The following is a 20,280-nucleotide window of genomic DNA, read 5'->3' as shown; positions in this document are numbered from 1 at the left end:
TTTTTGTTTTTTTTTCCCCAGAGTGGAGGCTGCAGACAGACCTGATGGGAGTATAAAATATTCATAAGAAGGACTTAGCAGCTCTGGTCCAGAGCGGAGCTGGCAAGCTCTGTATGCGTTGTTCTCGTTACATTAGTGTAGGAAGAGAAACTACTTCCATTTGGTTTTCCCCGGAACCCTATTAGAGGAGCCAGGCAGACTTTGAAGATAATTTGTGAGGGGGGAAAAAAACCCATTTGTACAGTCTCTGAAATACTGCGTGCACCCGTGACAAAGTATCCCTCCCCCCGGCCGGACGACAAAGGGACAGGTTTAATGCTGCTCTTGACCGGTCCCAGTAAAAGTCAATTTCCCGTGATAACGGTTCTCCGCTGAAATAGACGATGCGATTCAGATCCCAGGGAGAGCAAGTCAAGGGAGAAGATTCTGGTCGAGAGGCACAGAGTCCGAGGCAGCGAAACCAGCTCGCAGCGTCATCATGAGAATGAGCTAAACTCTTTAAACACCAAGCTCCACACGGGTGCGTTACAACCTGCCAGCGGCCGAGAGCTTTGCAGCAATTTTAGTGCATGAAAAGAGGGGGAAGCGCAAACCTTTGGCTGAGGAGTAGCAGGTAGGCTGTTTATAAAAGCATACGAGTAGCATCGTATCTGGCCCTGCGTGAGGCCCTCTGACCTGGATGGGTGAGCCTGAGCAAACCATCTGACGACTGAGAAATGTTTCCATGTAAACTGAGGCACGGAGCTACATCCGACACTCACACCCATGCACAAAAAGTTCCTGCAGCTGTGCCAGCGCCTGGCCTCCGACCCTATGCCGTCTTAGCCAGCCCTGCTGATGTGCGGCTCTCCGGAGGAGATGGGCAGGGGACACATTTTTTGTGCGCGGCCACGCAGGCACACCCCTTAGCGGGAACATTGGTTACAAGGAGGAGGGAGAAAAAATTATTCGCCTGTGGACAGGACAAGAAGCAATAGGCTGAAATTGCAGCAAGGAAGGTTGAGGTTGGACTTCAGGAAAAATTTCCAACCTGTCTGGGTGGTGAAACACTGGAATCAGTTGCCTGGGGCAGTTGTGGAATCTCCATCCCTGGAGATATGGAAGAGCAGGTTGGACAGACGCCTGTCAGGGATGATCTAGATCAAGGTTTCTCAAGCAGGGGGACGAATACCCTTCGGGGTACTCGAGAGAAGTCTGGGGGGTACGTCAACAACTGAAATTTGGAGAAAACTGAATTTGTTTTAATTTTTACAACGCTTTGTTATTTTTGTCCTTTTTACACCCAACATTTCATTTATGATTCCAGCTACGATGAAGTTGTTTAAACAAATGTGTTGCAATGGTAGACGACAATTTTGTGTGTCTGAAAATTGTAGGTACTGGGGGTACTTCTGTTTTAAAGAAAAAGGGTACTTCTACATTTTTTTTTTCTAGAAAAAGGGATACATTATCAAAAAAAAAGTTGAGAAACACTGATGTGGACGGTGCTTGGTCCTGCCGGGAGGGCCGGGGACTGGACTCAGTGACTCTCGAGGTCCCTTCAAGCCCTGGGATTCTGGTCTGACCAGGCACTTGATAGCCAAGTATCACCAGCTCACTCGGGCAGCTCGCACGAGTCCTTTCCCGTCCCAGCACCACGCTGCTGTATAACCAACGGCCCTCGTTAAAGCTCAGCTGTGATCTAGATCCAGCCATGTGGTTTCTCTCTGTAGTCCTGAGCCTGTTTAAATTAACAATGGCAATTCACACCCTGGGAAGGAAGGGAACTATTTTTAGCCCCCGCGCGGACAGAAATCTGAAGGGCTCTTTATCTGCAGTTCTCCCTGCAGCTATCGCGCGATAATCTGTAGGAAATGGATCCCCGCCGCCACCATCCCTGGGCCAGGCAAGCCGAGAGTTATGCCTGAACCGGGGCGCCCGTGGCCTCTGATGGCAAGACCTCACGTCGGTGGGGTCAATGCCTGCAAGGAGGATGAACACGACAAACCATTCGATGCATTTTACCCGTCTCTCTCTGCAGGAAACGGCTCGTGTAGGAAAACAAGACAGGAACTGGAGTAAGAAAAAAAAAAAACTCGCCCCCTTCTAGATTTTAAAAAGAACAAGGGAGATTCCAGAGGCGAGATTTCACCCTCTTTCTACCTGACCTCTTTGCGACTGTGGTAAGTGAGAGGAAAAGTGCACCCCAAAGCAGAACGAGGCCTTGCCGGCACATTTGCCAGACGCTGCAGCAGAACAAAGAACCGCTTTCGGCTGGCCGCTGCTACACAGACCAAGAAAATTGCAACTTTCTCATCCGGCAGGATGTGCGAAGTGTGACGGTTTCAGGATCTCCCCCCCGCCCCCTCCCACACACACTTTATGCATATTTGTATCCAGGAGTCAATTTCATAACTTGAAGATGCTTTAGACCAATGCCTCATGTAACTTACCAATTTTAATGTCACAGTCTGCTGGATTGGTGTCTCTTATTTGGGTGTATGTATCACTCTTGGATGCAAAGTTAAAGATACAGGGTAGGGAATGGTTGATGGTTTTACATAGGCAAATGGAAGCCCTCAAGGGTGTTTTCCTCAATGTCCGGTTATCAACTGTAAACAGCCTCCTTTGTCATAGCATCATAGAATCCAAGGGCTGGAAGAGACCTCAGGAGTCATCGGGTCCAGCCCCCTGCCCAAAGCAGGAGCAACCCAACTAAACTACCCTAGTCACGGCTTGGTCAAGACGAGACTTAAAAACCTCCAGGGATGGAGATTCCACCCCCTCCCTAGGGAACCCATCCCAGAGCTTCCCCACCCGCCTCGGGAAATCATTTCTCCTAAGATCCAACCTAGACCTCCCCCACTGCAAATTGAGACGGTTGCTCCTTGTTCTGCCACCACAGAGAACGGCCTCTCGCCAGCCTCTTTGGACCCCCCCCCCCCCCCGCAGGACGTTGAAGGCTGCTCTCAAATCCCCCCTCCCTCTCCTCTTCTGCAGACTGAACAAACCCAAGTCCCTCAGCCTCTCCTCGGTCATGTGCTCCAGCCCCCGAATCATTTTGGTTGCCCTCCGCTGGCCCCTCTCCAATGCATCCACATCCTTTCTATAGCGGGGGGCCCAGAACTGGATGCAGTACTCCAGATGTGGCCTCACCACCGCTGAATAAAGGGGAATCATCACTTCTCTAGATCTGCTGGAAATGCTCCTCTTAATGTCCTTTAAGTCTAAGCAGTGGTTGGTTTTAGGAAGACATGGGGACCCCCCCCCCCGAACTGGTAGACCTCCAGGTACTTTTCCATGGCAGGGTGGAACGTAGAAACAGAATTTGCACCCAAAAGGACAGCTATTTAAGATGCAAAGTTTTCCAGGTTCTTGGTCTTTGGCTGGCATGCCACTCCCAAGAGAATGGACCAGAGACCCCAGGGAAAACGTTCTGCCCTGGCTTGGAGTTTTAGCTGAAATAAGCAGAGTTTTAGGGGGAGTTTGCACTGAGCGGTCAGGGTGTGAGAATTAGCACTGCAATTTTTGTAATTTTACATTTGTGATCGCCTTTGCTCGGCCTGTTTTCACTGGCAGCCACTGCGACCCCGCTGCTTGTAGGTAATAAAAATCACTTTTATTTACTAGCAAGCTCAGTGTAAATCATTGTTTACACAGTCAGCACATACATCCTCCGTTCTGTGTTCAAGGGGGCTTGCCTGCATGGTGTATTTGGGGTTCTGACCCTTCTTGGGGGTTGGGTTTCCTGGAAGTTGGGCCCAAAACTGCATTCGCCTCAGCCCTGGAGAGGCTGTGTCTGTGTTGCTCTTGCGGGAGTGGGGTGGTGATCGTAGGGCTGTCTCTTGGCTGGGGGAGACCAGGAGATCTGGCCCAGCAGGACAGGGTGGTGAGAAGCCCCGAGAGCAGGAAGGGGAGCAGCAGTGGCTTTATCAGCACTCCAGGAAGCAGCCCCCGGGGTCTTCTGGGACCACCTCTTGTCCCACTCAGGACCTAGATTTGTACGGCTGGAAAATGCCAATCTATAGCCAGTACGAACCTGATCGAGAGGTCTCACGACGTCATAGTCATATGATAAACCCATTCTGGCCTTTGGAGCTTTGTGCTTAACTAGCTAGACGCTTTATACTTGAAATGACGCCACATTGTATTAACGTAGCAACGGCCAGACGGGGTGAGACCAAAGATCCATCCAACCCGGGGTCCTGTGTGCCAGCGGCCAACGCCAGGTGTCCCAGAGGGTGTGAACAGAACCGGGAACCATTACATGATTGCTCTCCTTTCAACCATTTCCAGCCCTTGACAACCAAAAGCTAGGAACACCATTCCTGTCCTTCCTGGCTAATAAATATCGATGGACCAAACTATCTTGCTCCTTTTTGAACCCTGTGAAAGACCTGGCCTTCACAACCTCCTCTGGCAAGGAGTTCCACAGGTTGACTGTGCACTGAGTGAAGAAAAACTTCCTTTGCTTTGTTTTAAACCTGCTGCCTCCTCGTTTCATTGGGTGACCCTTAGTTCTTATGTTATGGGAACAAGTAAATAACTTTTTCTTATTCCCTTTGCACTCCTGTCATGATTTTTAGGCCTTAATTAGGGATGTGAAATCCTGTTTAATTAGCTAACCGGTTAAATGGCGTATATAAAGTTTATCATTTTCACACACATACATATTTCATAGGAAACAGGTTTTCAAAGTAGTGGTGCGAAATGTACCCACGTAGGAGCGCTACAAAAGGACTTATGCCCTCAACACTGAAGAATACATATTCAATCAAGATTGATGAACATCTATTATCAACAGGGCTCATTTCTCCTTGCCACCACACAGGTGGCCAATCTTACCGATTCCAGTTTGCGTGTCTCCCCCGAAACATAAACCAGGAGAACTCTGCTAGCTCTCGGGGGACTGAAATTCAGGGGACGTTCTGCCCTTTGGTGGGTCTATATTTGGTGGTCTCCCGGTCTTGCCACATTTAAGGGGAGCCGTGGGAATAGCTGCAAATATCAGCCAGGCTGTTCAAAGGGGTAATTTAATTAAACAAAACTTAGACATTCATTTGTATCAATACACAATGCTCCTGCCTGATAGACACAAAGAAAACACACACAGCTGAAAATATTTAGAGTGGGCTTAACATGAGGCGGAGGACCAGTACCCAACGGGCAGATGTGGAAAGCGTACGGTTTTCTCAATCTGAGTGAGTTGGCTGGATTTCTCTGATGTGCATTATATCTACAGAGGGAAAACAGGCGCGGCAGGAAACGTGGAATCTGGCAGAAGCTTTAGCATTATACGCTGCCTGCAACAATGCTGGGAAAGATATAAAGTCGAGGATTCTCTCTGGAGTCAGATGAAAGTTCACCTGAGAACAGACTCTAGGAATCTGTAATTTTAAAACCCAGAAACAGCTTCTCGTTACAGCGGGCAAAGAAAGAATTGTGGAGCAGTCAGAGCTCCACACGGCTACCCCGACATAATTTCTGCTTACACTAAGGATTCTTTTGATTACAAAAATACCCAACGATGGAGAATCCATCCGAGCCAGCAAATGCCTCCAATGGTTCTTATCCTCACTGTTAAAAATGTTGAAACAAAACACAGGACTATGTAGCACTTTAAAGACTAACAAGATGGTTTATTAAGTGACGAGCTTTCATGGGCCAGACCCACTTCCTTCTTCTGAGGACGTGGGTCTGGCCCACGAAAGCTCATCACCTAATAAACCATCTTGTTAGTCTTTAAAGTGCTCCATAGTCCTGTGTTTTGTTTCAGCAAGACCAGCCTAACACGGCTACATCTCTATTGTTAAAAATGTGAATCTTCTTTCTAATCTGAATCCTTCTCCTTTCAATTTCCAGCCACTGGATCGTGTTAGAACTTTTTCTGCTAGGCTGGTCAGGCCTCAGTTGGAGGGTTGTGTCCAGTTCTGGGCCCCACGTTTCAGGAAAGATGTGGAGACATTGGAGAAGGTCCAGAAAAAAGCAACAAAAATGATTCAAGATCTAGAGAACAGGAGCCAGGAGGGAAGACTGAAAGAATTGGGCTTGTTAATGACCTTTCAAGGTCCCTTCCCATTTTCGTATGCTATGAGTCTTTGGCTCTATAATGACGTTTTTATTCTCCACGTAGTTACCTGCAAACGGATCAAGCCACCCCTAACGCTCCTCTCTCTTAAAACAAAGGTTGAGTTCCTTGGGTTGACCCCTCTACGGCAGGGTTCCCAGCCTGTTGCTCATTCTCCGGGCTTTTCTCCAAACCCTCTCCAATGCATCCATCTCCTTTTCAAGCTGTGGGCACTCGGACAGGACATGGGATTCCAGCAGGATCCACACCCTGCTCTCAGCTGAGAGTTGGCCATTGACACATCCAAGGATCACTCTTGGATGGTGGCCACATCTTGGCACATGTTTGGTTGATCAAGCCTGCAGGTTTGGACCAGAGTGGGACTTGAACCCACAACTTCAGGCTCCAGAGGCAGACGCTTTAGCCATTACTACCTTCAGCTGATACCGTAGCCTCCTCACTCAAGTCCTTTTCCCAATCTCTACTTCCTAAACAGTGGGAGGAGAGACTAACATCTCCAGCCCGTCTCACCCCAAGACAATTAACAGCAGCCTCTATCCATTACGGGAAGCCCGCCGTTCTGCGGATTTCCTCTCCTATCCCAAACCAATATGGGTGGCCACGCACCTGTTCCCTTACATTCGTTACAACACAGACATCGCCGGCACGCCAGCAGAGGTTCCCGTTTTACTGCAACCTCCTTCCGTATTTCCAGCACATTCAGGATGACCGGCACAAATGCCCTCTCCACATTTCCAGGAAGGTGTTGTGCTGGAAATTTCCACTTCCGCTGCTGAGCAGGAACAAAGTTAGCCCAGGGTACGACCGGCTCAGAATTCGTGCCAACGTGACCCAGAGAATCCAAGCCGGAAACTCGGCTTCCCTTCAACGGGAGGCGGAAAGGGACGTTCAATTTCGATTGATCGGCTAATCGAATAGTCGATGCAATTGGCATGGACTATTCCATGAGTCAGTGAGGGCACCTCCGCCTTTGAAGTGTGTATCTCCGCCCCAGGGCTGTTGCTACACTTGAAAGGCGAAAGCGCTGTGGGGTGCATGGGGCCAGCGGGGATGAAGGGGGCGAGCAAGCAGCCCCCTGCTGGCCCCGTGGCGTTTAAAAGCAGCAGCACCGCATGGAGGCCAGAGTCTGGACTCCATCAGTGCTGCCATGTGAAACACCCCCTCCTCTTCCCACTACCCCTTGCTGCCTCTTTCCGAGCAAGGCAGCAAGACGGGGAGAGCGACTAGTCGACTAGCGTATCGACTATCCAATGAGCATCTGCTAATCGGACAGTCGGCTAGCTGTTCACATCCCCACAGAGAAGAGATTTTTTTGTGGACATTACGTCTTCTGGGATGGACCATAAATCCATGGGACGCCCACAGCACAAATACTACATACAGATGCGGTCTCCTCATCTCAAAAAGGATATACCGGCATTCAAAAAAGTTCAGAGAAGGGCAACTAGAATGCTGAGGGGTTTGGAACAGGTCCCATATGGGGAGAGATTAAAGAGACAAGGACTTTCCAGCTTGGAAAAGAGGAGACTGAGGGGGGATATGATAGAGGGCTATACAATCATGAGTGGTGTGGAGAAAGTGAATACGGAAAAGTGATTGACTTGTTCCCATAAGATAAGAACGAGGGGCCACCCAATGAAATTAATGGGCAGCAGGTTTAAAACAAATAGAAGAAAGTTCTTCCTCACACAGCGCACAGCCAACCTGTGGAACTCCTTGCCGGAGGAGGTTGTGAAGGCTAGGACTATAACGGGGTTTAAAAGAGAACTAGATACATTCATGGAGGTTAAGTCCATTCATGGCTATTAGCCAGGATGGGTATGGAAGAGTGTTCCTAGCCTCTGTTTGTCAGAGGGGGGAGATGGATGGCAGGAGAGAGAAGACCCAGGCTTTGGTCAGCTCCATGCTCCACGCCACGCTGACCTCTGCAAGGGAGCCTGGCCCAAGAGCACGCTGAAGGACCGGCTGGCCCAGGACGGGACTGGAAGCTGGCTCAGCGGCGCTGGCAGCCCCCACGGCAGACAGGCAAAGTGGCAGGCGCGCCTACGCCCATTTACACAGCACTGATTGAATTCAGATGGCCACGCCACATGGCCACGTTTCCGCCTCATTCGTCAGTACCCCGAGATAATCATCGGAACAAGCAGCCCACACCCAGAAACGGGGACGGGAGTTGAAACAGCTGTGTCGAATTCATGCCCAGCACTGACCGGAGAACCACCAAGGCCTAGAACTAGGAGCTGCTGGGATCTAGGGATGCGAAAGTGTAACTGTGACGTAGTGGGGGGTTGTCTGCTCTATAACCTGGGGGCCCCTATGCGGTGATGTGGGCTCACCCACATGTGAGGGGGGATTTGAGAGCGACCTTCAACTTCCTGAAGGGGGGGTCCAAAGAGGCTGGAGAGAGGCTGGTCTCAGTAGTGACAGGTGGCAGAACAAGGAGCAATGGGCTCAAGTTACAGTGGGGAAGGTCTAGGTTGGAGATTAGGACAAACGATTTCTCTAGGCGGGTGGGGAAGCGCTGGGCTGGGTTCCCTAGGGAGGGGGTGGAATCTCCATCCCTAGGGGTGTTTAAGTCTCGGCTCGACACAGCCCTGGCTGGGTTGATTGAGTTGGGATTGGTCCTGCCTTGGGCAGGAGGCCGGACTTGATGACTCCTGAGGTCTCTTCCTGCTCTAGGATTCTATGTGGATTGGCCCAGACACCTAGTCCCAGCCTGAGCAGATAACAAGGCTCTTCCTGGGGGGGCGTGTGGGGGGGGGGAGACAAAGGAAGGGAGGGGGAGACGGCTACCTGGCTAGAGGGCAGGGCCTGGGAGCTGGGCAGTTTTTGGCTGGAAAATCATGGAAAGAACAGACTAAGCAGAGTGCTGGGAGTTGATGGGCCTGTGTATCCCACCCCACGGGGTCTAGGACTGCCAGCCCCTAACTCCTTATGTCCACACCACGGCTGGGCCGTGCTGCGTCCTGGAGAAGCAAGAGCCCCTCTGTTCTACTGGCTGGCAGTGTCTCATCTTGCTGCAGACGGGGTACAGAATCGGGGATCCCCGACGCACTGCCACAAACCATGTATGACTTTCGCAGTTACACACAGCTCATGTTCGCAGTTGCACACAGGTTCCCGGGACGCATGGGGAGCCCCCTTAACAGCCAACTCCCTGCATGCACTGATTTCTGGGGGCCGCCTGCTCCCCACACAGCATGGGGGGCAGGTGGGAGGCGGTACGTGCAGGGAGCTGGCTTTACACCGGCTCCCCTCATGCCCTGGCTCCCGGGGAGCTGGCTGCCGCCCTAAGTGTAACCGTGTAACTGTTGAAATTTGTCAGTGATTACACGGTTATTTAATTAAACGCACATTCATATCCCTATTGTGATCTGCCTGAAAAGATGCAGCCGATCCCCATTTCTTTCAAAAAAGGGGAACAGGACAAAAGACCTTTCTGAACAGAGAGATCATCTGAAAAAAATAAATAGTCAGGACACAGTAATTGAAAACCTGCCATTCTCTCACTGAAAACCCCAAGCTGCCTATTCCAGTTGTACTTTGCACATATCAGTTCTGTATAAACAGAGGTTTCAATGTAATCGCCCTATTTTAAACTTGATTTCAACACTCCCTTCCTTAAACCTGGGCTCTCTGAACAAGGCACCGAGCGGAGAGGAAAGAGACTCCGGAAATAGCACCTCTCACCGGCCTGGGCTTAGGAGAAACTAAATCTACTAAAAAAACGTCTCCAGCGCTGGCCTTACCAAGTGAAGGTCCCCTGTGGTTTGAGAACCATGATCAGCACCATGGTCAGCGACCGTGGCTCTCCATTTCTCCTTCCAATGCTCACGCAGTTTAAAGTCGGTTGGGGTGCGTTTACACCACACAGTTCTTTCAACGCGAGCGTCTGCGCAAGAATTCCGTTATTTGGAAATGATTTCAAAATGACGGGCAGCTTCTTTCGAAATCTGTAAACCTCATTCCACGCGGAATAACGGCTCTTCCGAAATAGCGATTTCGGAATAGCAGTCGTGTGGACGCTCCACTGCTGCTATTTCGAAATAGCTCCGCCTCAGGGCCATTGAAGGTAAATTGAGGTAGCGTGTCCACATTAGGGAAGACTGTCTCAGACTAATTTTGAGGTTTCCCTGTAGTGTAGACGTGCTATTCCAAAATAGCTTATTTCGAAATAAGCTGTGTAGACGTATCCCTGCGGAGCGGACGACCTGTTTGCGCCACTAAATTCCCTTCTTTTTGGCTTAGTCGCCTTTCCCGCAGGAACCCCATTCTCCACTTACTTTTAACGGGACTAACTCCAAAATTAAGTGCACTCTAAGACCAGTCAGTCTTAGGCCATGGAAGATCAAAGCTGCCGTGATCAATCTTCCGGAGTTTGATTTAGCGGGTCTAGTTAAGACTCACTAAATCAAACTCAGAGGGCGCCCCCTGTAGTACTCCTGCTTCTACCAGGAGTAAGGGAAGCCGACGGGAGAGTTTGCTCCCATCGGTCTCCCACTGTGAGTACAATGGGAAAACTTGAGATAAGGTTCGTCAGCTCCAGCTACATAATTAACATAGCCGGAGTTGTGCATCTTGATTTAACATTCCCTTTTAGCATAGACCTGGCCTTAGCTTTTCAGGTAACTTGGAATCAGCTTTGAATTAAAATGGGGGTGGGAGAAATGAAAAGGAGCTGTAGAAGGCAGGGGGCTGGACTCGATGACCTCCTGAGGTCTCTTCCAGCTCTATGATTCTATGATTCTAAGTTTTAAGGACCCTGTACACATTTAGTGTTTTGAGGACTTGTCGGTGCTAATAACATTTGAAATTTAAAAAAAGAGCTGTTCTCTCTAATTTTTGCCACCTGTGTGCAGAATAAATTTTGTTATGTGCACCAGGGCACATGTAGATGTGCACCACCAATAGAAACACATGCTACTGCCTCCGGACAGCTGTGGGTGCTCTACTAAGTAGCGGGGTAGCACCTAAATCTCTTCTGCATGGCCACCCAATTGCTCATCTTATGGCAACACTGGTCAGAACGCCGGGTCCGTTGCAAACGTGAAACATGTATGTAACATGGCCGACTCCATTTAACAAAACAGGAAGCGCTGTTGTGTTCACGTGTATGTTTCAGTTCTTACCATCCCTAATGTACTACCGTTACCTCTGCAGGTTGACACAGGGAATGGGTATTAGGTACTCTTCCCTACCTTGATAAAAATACAGTTCTCTAAAAAAATGTTCACAAAAAATTCCCTCTTCGACGTTGGGACATGCTGTGATCTAACACGTTTTCATGCTCCAATGTGCACCACTGTTTGAAGACACAGGTGAAGATGTGTCAGTGGGAAACTTGATTTCAAGCAATGATTTTTGGGAGGTTGGGGGGGACTTAAACCCATCCACACTGGCCAGCTCTCATTCCATTCACCAGAGGGCAGTAGAGGCGCACCGACCAGACGCACCGGCCAGCTCGTGGGGGGTCACAAAGTCAACACCTCGCAGATCTCCAGGGAACCACGCTCGCGGTTCTTCTCCCTGCAGCTCTGGAACAAGGCCTGAGGGCAACAGGGACAGCCTCGGCCACTATGCAGCTGGGCCTGGAGCCGGCCACGCACACAGGGCTCATGTACAGCAGCGCTGGTCATTTGCATTGTGCCTTGCCTCCCAAGCAAGGGCTTCCTCCATCCATTAAAGGCGGCCACCTCTGGGGCAAGGCACAGCCGCTGTTTTAAACAGACCAGTATTCCATCGGCTCGGCAGGTATAGCCTGGGTGGGTTTAACTGCTCCCTCCACCTATCCCCGCAGCGCGGCCCTGGCTGCTTGAGCTCGAAGCTGCATGCTGCTCCCTAAAAGGGGGTAACACACCCCACAGCAGCCCAGCAGACTGTAGATGCTTTCCTGGAACAAGAAATACAAGTCGAACCTCTCTAGTCCAGAACTCTCTGGTCCGGCAACACCCGTGGTCCGGCACGATTTGAGTGAGCTGGATGTTCCACTTTCCATGGATGGGACCAAGTTTCCCATGGTCCCATAAAGTTTGTTTGCAGACCCTGGTCCTGACTCTCAGCGTTCCGTGCTGTTATTTGGCTCTAATTTACGCCTCACTGTCTTTTCAGAGCCCAGCAAGGACTGGAAGTGTTGGTAACGCCACTAGACCCTATTGGCCTCCCATGGTCTGCAAAATTCTCTGGTTTGAAATCGATAGGTCCCGACGGTGCTGGACTAGAGAGGTTCAACTTGCATTTGGTTGTCATGACTGAGGATACTCAGGAACGTGGAGGTGAGGGCCTGGGGGGGGGGGGGGGGGTCACGAAAGTCTCAGGAAAAGGGAAAACTTGAAAGCATCGAAGGCAGTACCAGAGCTGCAAAGACGGGGCTGGCATTTCTTCATAGAATCATAGAACTGGAAGAGACCTCAGAAGGTCATCAAGTCCAGCCCCCTGCTCTAGGCAGGACCAATCCCAACTAAATCAACCCGGCCAGGGCTTTGTCAAGCCGAGACTTAAACACCTCTAGGGACGGAGACTCCACTACTTCCCTAGGGAACCCAGCCCAGCGCTTCCCCACCCTCATAGGGAAATAGTTTTTCCTAATATCCACCCTGGACCTCTCCCACCACAACTTGAGCCCATTGCTCCTTGTTCTGCCATCTGTCACCACTGACAACAGCCTCTCGCCAGCCTCTTTGGAACCTCCCTTCAGGGAGTTGCAGGCTGCTCTCAAATCCCCCCTCACTCTTCGCTTCTGCAGACTAAACAGACCCAACTCCCGCAGCCTCTCCTCGTAGGTCATATGCTCCAGCCCCCGAATCATTTTGGTTGCCTTCTGCTGCTTCCTTGCTCTCTGCCCAACAATCCCTTTCGGAAAGATCTTCAATGAGACATTCGTAATTTCATTTTGATTTAAAAAAAAAATACGTAGACCCGCTCGCTTTCATGGAAGGCGGCACTTGGGGCTAACGGGATCGTACTCAGCACTATGCCTGGGCTTAGCAGAGGTTCAGCAATCCTGCAAATGCACAGGAACGCGATCAGGGCTGATCAGAGGCGAATCTGCCCCGATTTCAAAGGAATTCTGTTCCTCGCGACGCCTGTCACAACCAGGCTGAGCAGTGCCAATTTCCCTCCGCTAATTGCTCTTCTGGAAAAGGACAGAAAACCAAGCACTGGATCAGAGGCGCACGGTTTCTCTTGGTTACAAAAAAAAAAAAAAAAAAAAAATCAATGCAGCTCCTCTTTTGAAAAGATGCTCGAGAGCTCTCCTTTGTCCAGACCCTCACAATGCAGCAGAATTTCCCGTATTATAGCCCCAGAAACGTTTCCCCTGTTAGATTAGTGCAACCCCCCCGGAACAGGCATGTAGATGATAATGACCTTTCCATTGGCTGAAAAGAATCCGAAGAGACACGGCGGACGGGAATTAGTCGCCTCCCTGCCCCGGATAACCTTTCAGGCGGGCAGAGACAAACAGCCCTTGGAAGGATGCAAGTTCTTGGCCGGGGGACAGCCCGTCCGGCTGGGAGCGGATGATGCTGAGAACGATGGAGAGGGGTTTCTCTCATCACAACCTGACAGCTGGCTACGCTGAGCAAGGGGGCTTCCCCTTTATGAGTAGACAGGCCTGATCGATCACCAAGAGTGCATAGGGATGAAAACATAAGAACAAAAGAACGACCACATGGGTCACAGCAAAGGTCCATCCAGCCCAGTGTCCTGTCGGCCGACAGCGGCCAATGCCAGGTGCCCCAGAGGGAGTGAACCAAACAGGGAATCATCAACTGATCCCCCCACCCCGTTGCCCATTCCCAGCCTCTGACAAACAGAGGTAGGGACACCATTCCTGCTCATCCTGGCTAATAGCCACTGATGGACCGAACCTCCATGAACATATCTCTTTTGTGAACCCTGGCCGTCACAACTTCCTCTGGCGAGGAGTTCCACAGGTTGATTGTGCATTGGGTGAAGAAGTACTTCCTTTGGTTTGTTTTAAACCTGCTACCTATTAAAGCATGCAGGCACAGGAGAGAAAAAAAAAAGCCAGGCACCTTATCTGGAACGAGGGTGAATTCTCATGGCTAACGATTTGGGATTTGACTTTGAACCCTGACATCTTTGCCGTTCCTGAGCTGCAAGATTCAGCTCACCTTGTGCCTGAAACCATTTAAGCCATGGCTTAAATGTTCAGATGTGACCAGGGATTTGGGGTAAAAACAAATGATCATCTCTGGATTTTTTCCACGGCATATGCAAATGCACTTTATAAAGCATAGACTCAGACGTTAAGGTCAGAAGGGAGCATTACGTTCATCTAGTCTGACCCCCTGCACAGTGCAGGCCACGGAATCTCACCCACCCACTCCTAGAATAATCCTCTCACCTAGATCTCAGATATTGAAGCCTTCAAATACTTTGAAGACCCCAAGATGCAGAGAATCCTCCAGCTGTGACCTGTACCCCATGCTACAGAGGAAGGCGAAAAACCTCCAGGGCCTCTGCCAATCTACCCTGGAGGAAAATTCCTTCCCGACCCCAAATATGGCGATCAGCTAAACCCTGAGCATGTGGGTAAGACTCACCAGCCAGACACCCAGAAAGTTCTCTATAACACCCTATAACACTCTATAGCATCATGAGCTCCATTTTACAGGTGGGAAAACTGAGGAACGGAGAGGGGAATGGGAATGTAGGTGGCCCAGGTGCCCATCTAGCATCCTATCCATCCGGCCATGCTCCCAACTCAAAACACACAATTGGAAGCCCGAACATACTGAACCCACAACCTCTTTTCAGGGCGAATGTGGACTCCCAGAATTCCTGGTCACTTTTGGAAACCGAGGCCGGCATGGTGAGCTAATCAGCCTGAGCCCACTGATGTGCCAAGTAATTATCATGGCAGCATTTCATTAACGACTGCCAGGAAAACTCACTTCCAACGCCCACCAACACAACAGCCAGCTGGGGGGTGGGGGGGAGTAAAAGGCCATTTCTGTTTTCCCGGGAAATCGGGGGTGAGGGTGGGTGTTTTTGCTGACGTTTCTCCAGGCACTTTTTTTTTCCAATTAAAAAACAACTGGAAAAAACAATGTTGGTGAATACCTTTTCCTGTAAAAAAAATCTTCTCAATTTAGAAGAAAAAAGCCTGAAACCCCCTGTGTTAAACCCAAACCTGAAAATGCTGACTAACCACATTCTGCCTGGTTTTTCATTAAAAACCCAAAATTACTTTTCTCCAAACACATTTCTATTGGCAATCTCAGCAGAAAGATCACAGATTGGCCAAGGGCCACAGAGGGCCTGTAGGGCCTCAGAGGGTTGCTTGCGGTGTACTGGACTTGGAAAAACCGTCCACCGTCACATCTGGGCCCCGTTTTCCCCTTGTGTGGCTGAAGGGAACATCTGCCCCCAGAGAGGACTTGGGCACTTTTCACCAGCTAATTATTTTATAGAATCTTAGAAACCCAGGGTGGGCACAGACCTCAGGAGGCATCGAGTCCAGCCCCCTGCCCGAGGCAGGACCAACCCCGACTAAATCAACCCAGCCAGGGCTTGGTCAAGCCAAGACTTAAACTCCTCTAGGGATGGAGACTCCACCACTTCCCTAGGGAACCCAGCCCAGCGCTTCCCCACCCGCCTCGGGAAATCTTTTCTCCTAATCTCCAACCTCGACCTTCCCCACTGCAACGTGAGACCGTTGCTCCTTGTTCTGCCACCTGCCTCCACTGAGAACAGCCTCTCTCCATCCTCTTTGGAACCCCCCTGCAGGCTGCTCTCAAATCCCCCCTCACTCTTCTCTTCTGCAGACTGAACAAGCTCGAATCCCTCAGCCTCTCCTCATAGGTCATGTGTGCCAGCCCCCGAATCGTTTTGGTCGCCCCCCGCTGGCCCCTCTCCAACGTGCCCACGTCCTTTCCATAGTGGGGAGCCCAGAACTGGACGCAACACTCCAGATGTGGCCTCCCCAGAGCCGAGTGAAGGGGAATAATCACGTCTCTGGATCTGCTGGCCATGCTCCTCCTAGTGCCTTTTTAAGGATGGATGGGAGATTTTACATCAGCGCCTTTGCGCTCTTATTCGTTCTGGCACGGAGAGTTTGCACGTTCTCAGGAAAGTTCTGCCAATTAACGGCTAGACCCCCCCCCCCCCCGAAATGGTACGAGCTGCCCTACCCGCGCAAGAACGTGAGTTGGTGAGGCCAGTTCGATCGGTTCCTCCCCAGCACAACCGCAAAGCTCCCAATGGCACTCTTGCTAATGAAAGCGTCAGACAAGCCCGTGTGAGCGGCCCTCAGTTTCCAGCCCCGCAGCCGGGCCAGTGAGCAGGGACCTGAAGGGTGGGGCAGATTTTCTCTCCGGTGGCCTCTTTCGCTCAAGAGTGCAGGGCGCTCTAAAACCCATGCAGCCTAGGTGGGCAGGCGTCGAATACACAGATCGGACCTCGCCCGCCTGCGGGCCTACACCTCCTGACAGCAACATGGCCACCTGCCCCACCGCATAAAACACACTCCGCCAGCAGGCACGGGCCCTTCCTTGGATAATTCCCCTGCTGTAAGGATGCAGATCAGACCAGAGAAGGGGGTCTGAAACGACGGGGATGTCGGGCGCGCTGCAGGGGGATCAGTGGGGGGGCTAAGGCGGCTCCCTGCCTGTCCTGGCACTGCAGACTGCGCTGCACCCCAGAAGCAGCCGCAACAGACCCGGCTCCTAAGTGTGGGGGGGAGCGCCCAGAGCTCCACGAACTGCCCTTGCCCCAAGCACTAGCTCTGCCCTCCCATTGGCTGGGAACCTGCTGAGGGCTGTTTCTGGGGCGCAGCACGGTCTGACCAGGAGCCCCTCCTGCCCCAACCCTGACCCTCCCTCCCAACACCAGAGCTCCACCCTCAGCCCCTCCCCGGAGCCCACACGGCAGCCACATTATGCCAAGTCGCGGCATCGACAATTTTTGTCAACTGGGTCATGAGAAAAAATAAGTTTGAAACCCGCTGGCCTCTTGGGTCCCTCCTGGCCTTAACAGAACAACAAGGGTGAATCCCCATTACTCTGCAGGAAGGGGGAGACCGGGAGGAAAGAATTACCCAGGATGCCTGGATGGGCTGGCGTGAAACAGACAGACATTCTTACAGGGCATCTGTGGACTCACTCGCAGGCTAGCTCGCACGCCGCCCCTTCCTCGTGCGACCAAACCAGCGTTCCCGCGGCAGCACTCTGCACACGGGGCCCCCATCCTTGACGCTGTCGTATAAGTAGGATGCTACGCTCTGAATGATTTTTGCACGTCTTGATCTGGGGAACAGAAGCCTGGAATAGACTGGTCTGTTTCCACTGGAATAAAACATACCATGGGCCCCCTTGTGGTCATCTCTGCAAGCACCGAACCGGTTAGGAGAATTCTTTTTCATGGCAGGCTGGGGCCTCGCAGACCAGAGGGGCCAAGCAAGTCTAGCTTAACCGCGCCCCAGAAATCACACACACAGAAATCAAAGCAGCACTCCACAAGCGGAGAGCAGGAGCCGGACGCGGAGGGGTTAGGAGACAATCAAGCTGCCTCATTCCCCCCACATAATTAGGTGCAACTGGCGTCTGAGAAGCAAAAAGCAGCCCGCCTGTTTTGCGGACCCTTCCCCAGACAGAAGGGATGTTGGATCCCACCCAGCGCTGTAGTCACAAAGCCAGATCCATGCCCCGCACCCTTTCAGAGTGATCCGTGGCGGCAAACCAGTATTTTAACCTTGCTCCAGGGCAGCATCCCTGCTTTCATCTGGAAGCAATCTTGTACCGACGAGCAATATTGTAATGCACAGCTTGGCGTTTCAGTAGAAGCGCTTCATCTTTATTCTGATCAGAAAGGTGGGGGGGGGGGGGGAGGAATCAATCCTCGCTCCGGCTAAAATTTTATTAAAACAGGAGGAAGACCTCTTCAAGGTTTAATGAGGGATTAAATGGCACGCCTGCCTCGCAGACGCCGTTAGACACCTCTGCTCCCAGGGCAGCGTCTAGAAGGAACAGGCACTAAAGGAACCTTGCAGGGAAAGCCTCTTGCATCTTTCCAACAAACTTCCTTCGGTAAGGGTGAGCTCGGGATGTTTCAACCTCCCGCACTGCCCCCGATGAAGGTCTAGTTCTTTTGTGGAAATGATGCTCTCTCGTGAATGGGCTCGTCCTCTCTGAGCAAACTCCGTGCGAGCCAGCCCTCTCGGCTGCTGCTTTCTGAGTGTGACCCGCACGACCTTAGAAGGTCTCGGTGCCAATCCCACAATCTCCCGCAGGAGACCGGAGTGGGATCATTCCATCGGCCTCGGGCCGCCCGCCGCCCTGAAAGGCCGGGTGAACGGAATAGGAGGAACACAAGGGATCTTTTTTCCAAAACCAAAATAAAATGAACTCTGCCGCCCGTAGGACAGAGCCACCCTGCGACCACGCAAACCCCGCGCCGCTCACCAGTCGCACTCTCTGGGTACCCCCCCTGGTATGAAGTAGGGATGATAAATCTCGGTGAATTGAACAGTCGATTAATCCTGTGAATTCTTATCGGTTAATCGACTATTCTACAGTCCCCGGGGGACTCCGGCCCCACTCCTGAGGAGCCCCCGCTGCTCTGTGCTGCTGCCGCTGTATCAGAGGAAGCGGTGCGGGGTGCCAGGCGGGAGCTGGTCCGCGAAGGGAGCCTGTTTAAAACCCAGCTCCCCTTCGCCCCACGCTGCTGCCTCTGATACAGAGCTGAGCCGGGCTGCCTGCCTACCTGGCTCCTAATGCAGAGCTGCAGTGGGGGTAGATCCTAGACCCGGCGCGAGCCAGGACTGAGCCGGCCAGCCTGCTAAAAAATGTCCTGGCTTTTGCTTCTCGGTTAATCCACTGCCCTATCACACCCCTAGTAGGAATGGAAGGTTGGAACTTTTGTGCATACATTACAGACCCACTGAGACCAGCCACACACCCCCAGCCCCCCTCCGTGGACAGCAGCTCCGATTTGGGCAGCTCCTGCTTGCCTGGCTGCCCTTGCCAAGTAGGAAGCAAAGGGGAAGGAGGAAAGCGCCTGAGAGGATTCTGCTGGAAGAGTTTGAGTCTCCCCAGCGCCCAGGGTCCAATTACAAGGAGCCCTGATGGGGGGGGGGGGGAATCGACTCGGCCAAGCGCCGCCTCACTGCACAAGCAGCAGCCTGGCGTGGAGGCAGGTGAAGGTCGATCCGGTTTCGCTCCGGAGCGAGGGCATGCGAACGCCCTGGCCCCGGCAACACGAGAAGGCGCCTCTGCCAATGACAATGCAATTTATCGGGGGGGGGGGGGGTTAACGCGTCCCACAGCGGCTGCAGAGAGACCGGCAGGCACCAAGGCAGAAATCGGTGGAAAAACCAGACGCTGCTTTTGCGCCCTGCCTCCTTCCCCGCCGCCGCTGGGGCCCCTGCTCCCCGCCAGACCCTGGGCTCGCTCCACAGCCTGGAAAGCGAGACGCCCCAAAGATTAACCCCCCCCCCCCCCCGCCCGCAGCCAGGGGCCCTTCCGTCGCCCAAGCCCCCAGAGCGCTCAGCCGCGGTTGGCAACCCCAGCGCGCAGCGCCCCAGACCTCCCCAGAGGAGGGGAGAGGAGAGGAAGCGCCCCCCCCTTTGGCTGCCCCCGGCCAGCCCCCTTCCCTTCCCGCTCCGGGGCGGGCCGGCAGAAGAGGCCCCGAGGCCGGGACCCCGGGGAAACCGCCCCACCCCCCCGTGTGCGCCCCGGCGGGCAGGGCGAGTTACCGTGTGCAGGCGGCGCGGCGCTGGCACCGCGGCGTTCCGGAGCGCGCAGCCCCCGCCGCGGGGGCGCAGGGCAGCTCAGCCAGGCCGCGGCGACCTGCCCCGGGGGGCTCCAGCGGCGGCCCCCCGCGGGGCTCCCGAGCCCGGGCTCCGCTGCATGGCGAGCCGCGGCTGGGCGCAGGCTGCGGGCGGAGGCGGCCGCGAGCAGGCGCAGCAGAGCCTCGGCTGCCCGGCCGACGGGGCGGGGCGCAGCGCAGCCGCCGAGCCAAGAGCGCCTCCCCCCGCCGCCGGGCGGCCAGATCCCGTGGCCCTGGGGGGGAACAGCCTGGGGGGGGGGCTCCCCTTCCCCCCGGGGTCCAGCGGGGGAGGAGGCCCCGCTGTCAAGTTTGGCCAGTAAAACCATGGGATGCCCATAGCTTGAATCCTGCCTACAGACGTGGTCGCCTCATCTCCAAAAAGGTACATTGGCATTGGAAACGGTTCAGAAAAGGGCAACAAA

General features: G+C 52.8%; 1 protein-coding gene across 2 annotated transcripts in view; it reads right to left on the bottom strand.

Annotated features, from left to right (window-relative positions):
• The window catches only part of LOC102451443 (leucine-rich repeat and fibronectin type III domain-containing protein 1-like protein), a 137,667-nt gene extending 117,678 nt beyond the window's left edge, over positions 1-19,989 (bottom strand). For both annotated transcript variants that reach the window (XM_075915272.1, XM_075915270.1), the window contains exon 1: positions 19,785-19,989. The gene's annotated coding sequence lies outside the window, so the exon portion shown is untranslated. The remainder of the gene's footprint in view (positions 1-19,784) is intronic.
• Positions 19,990-20,280: the final 291 nt, after the last annotated feature.

This window comes from Pelodiscus sinensis, unplaced genomic scaffold, assembly GCF_049634645.1.
Source record: "Pelodiscus sinensis isolate JC-2024 unplaced genomic scaffold, ASM4963464v1 ctg34, whole genome shotgun sequence".
Taxonomy (NCBI): domain Eukaryota; kingdom Metazoa; phylum Chordata; order Testudines; family Trionychidae; genus Pelodiscus; species Pelodiscus sinensis.
The sequence above is the reverse complement of the archived record's forward strand: the minus strand, read 5'-3'. Positions and strand labels throughout refer to the sequence as shown.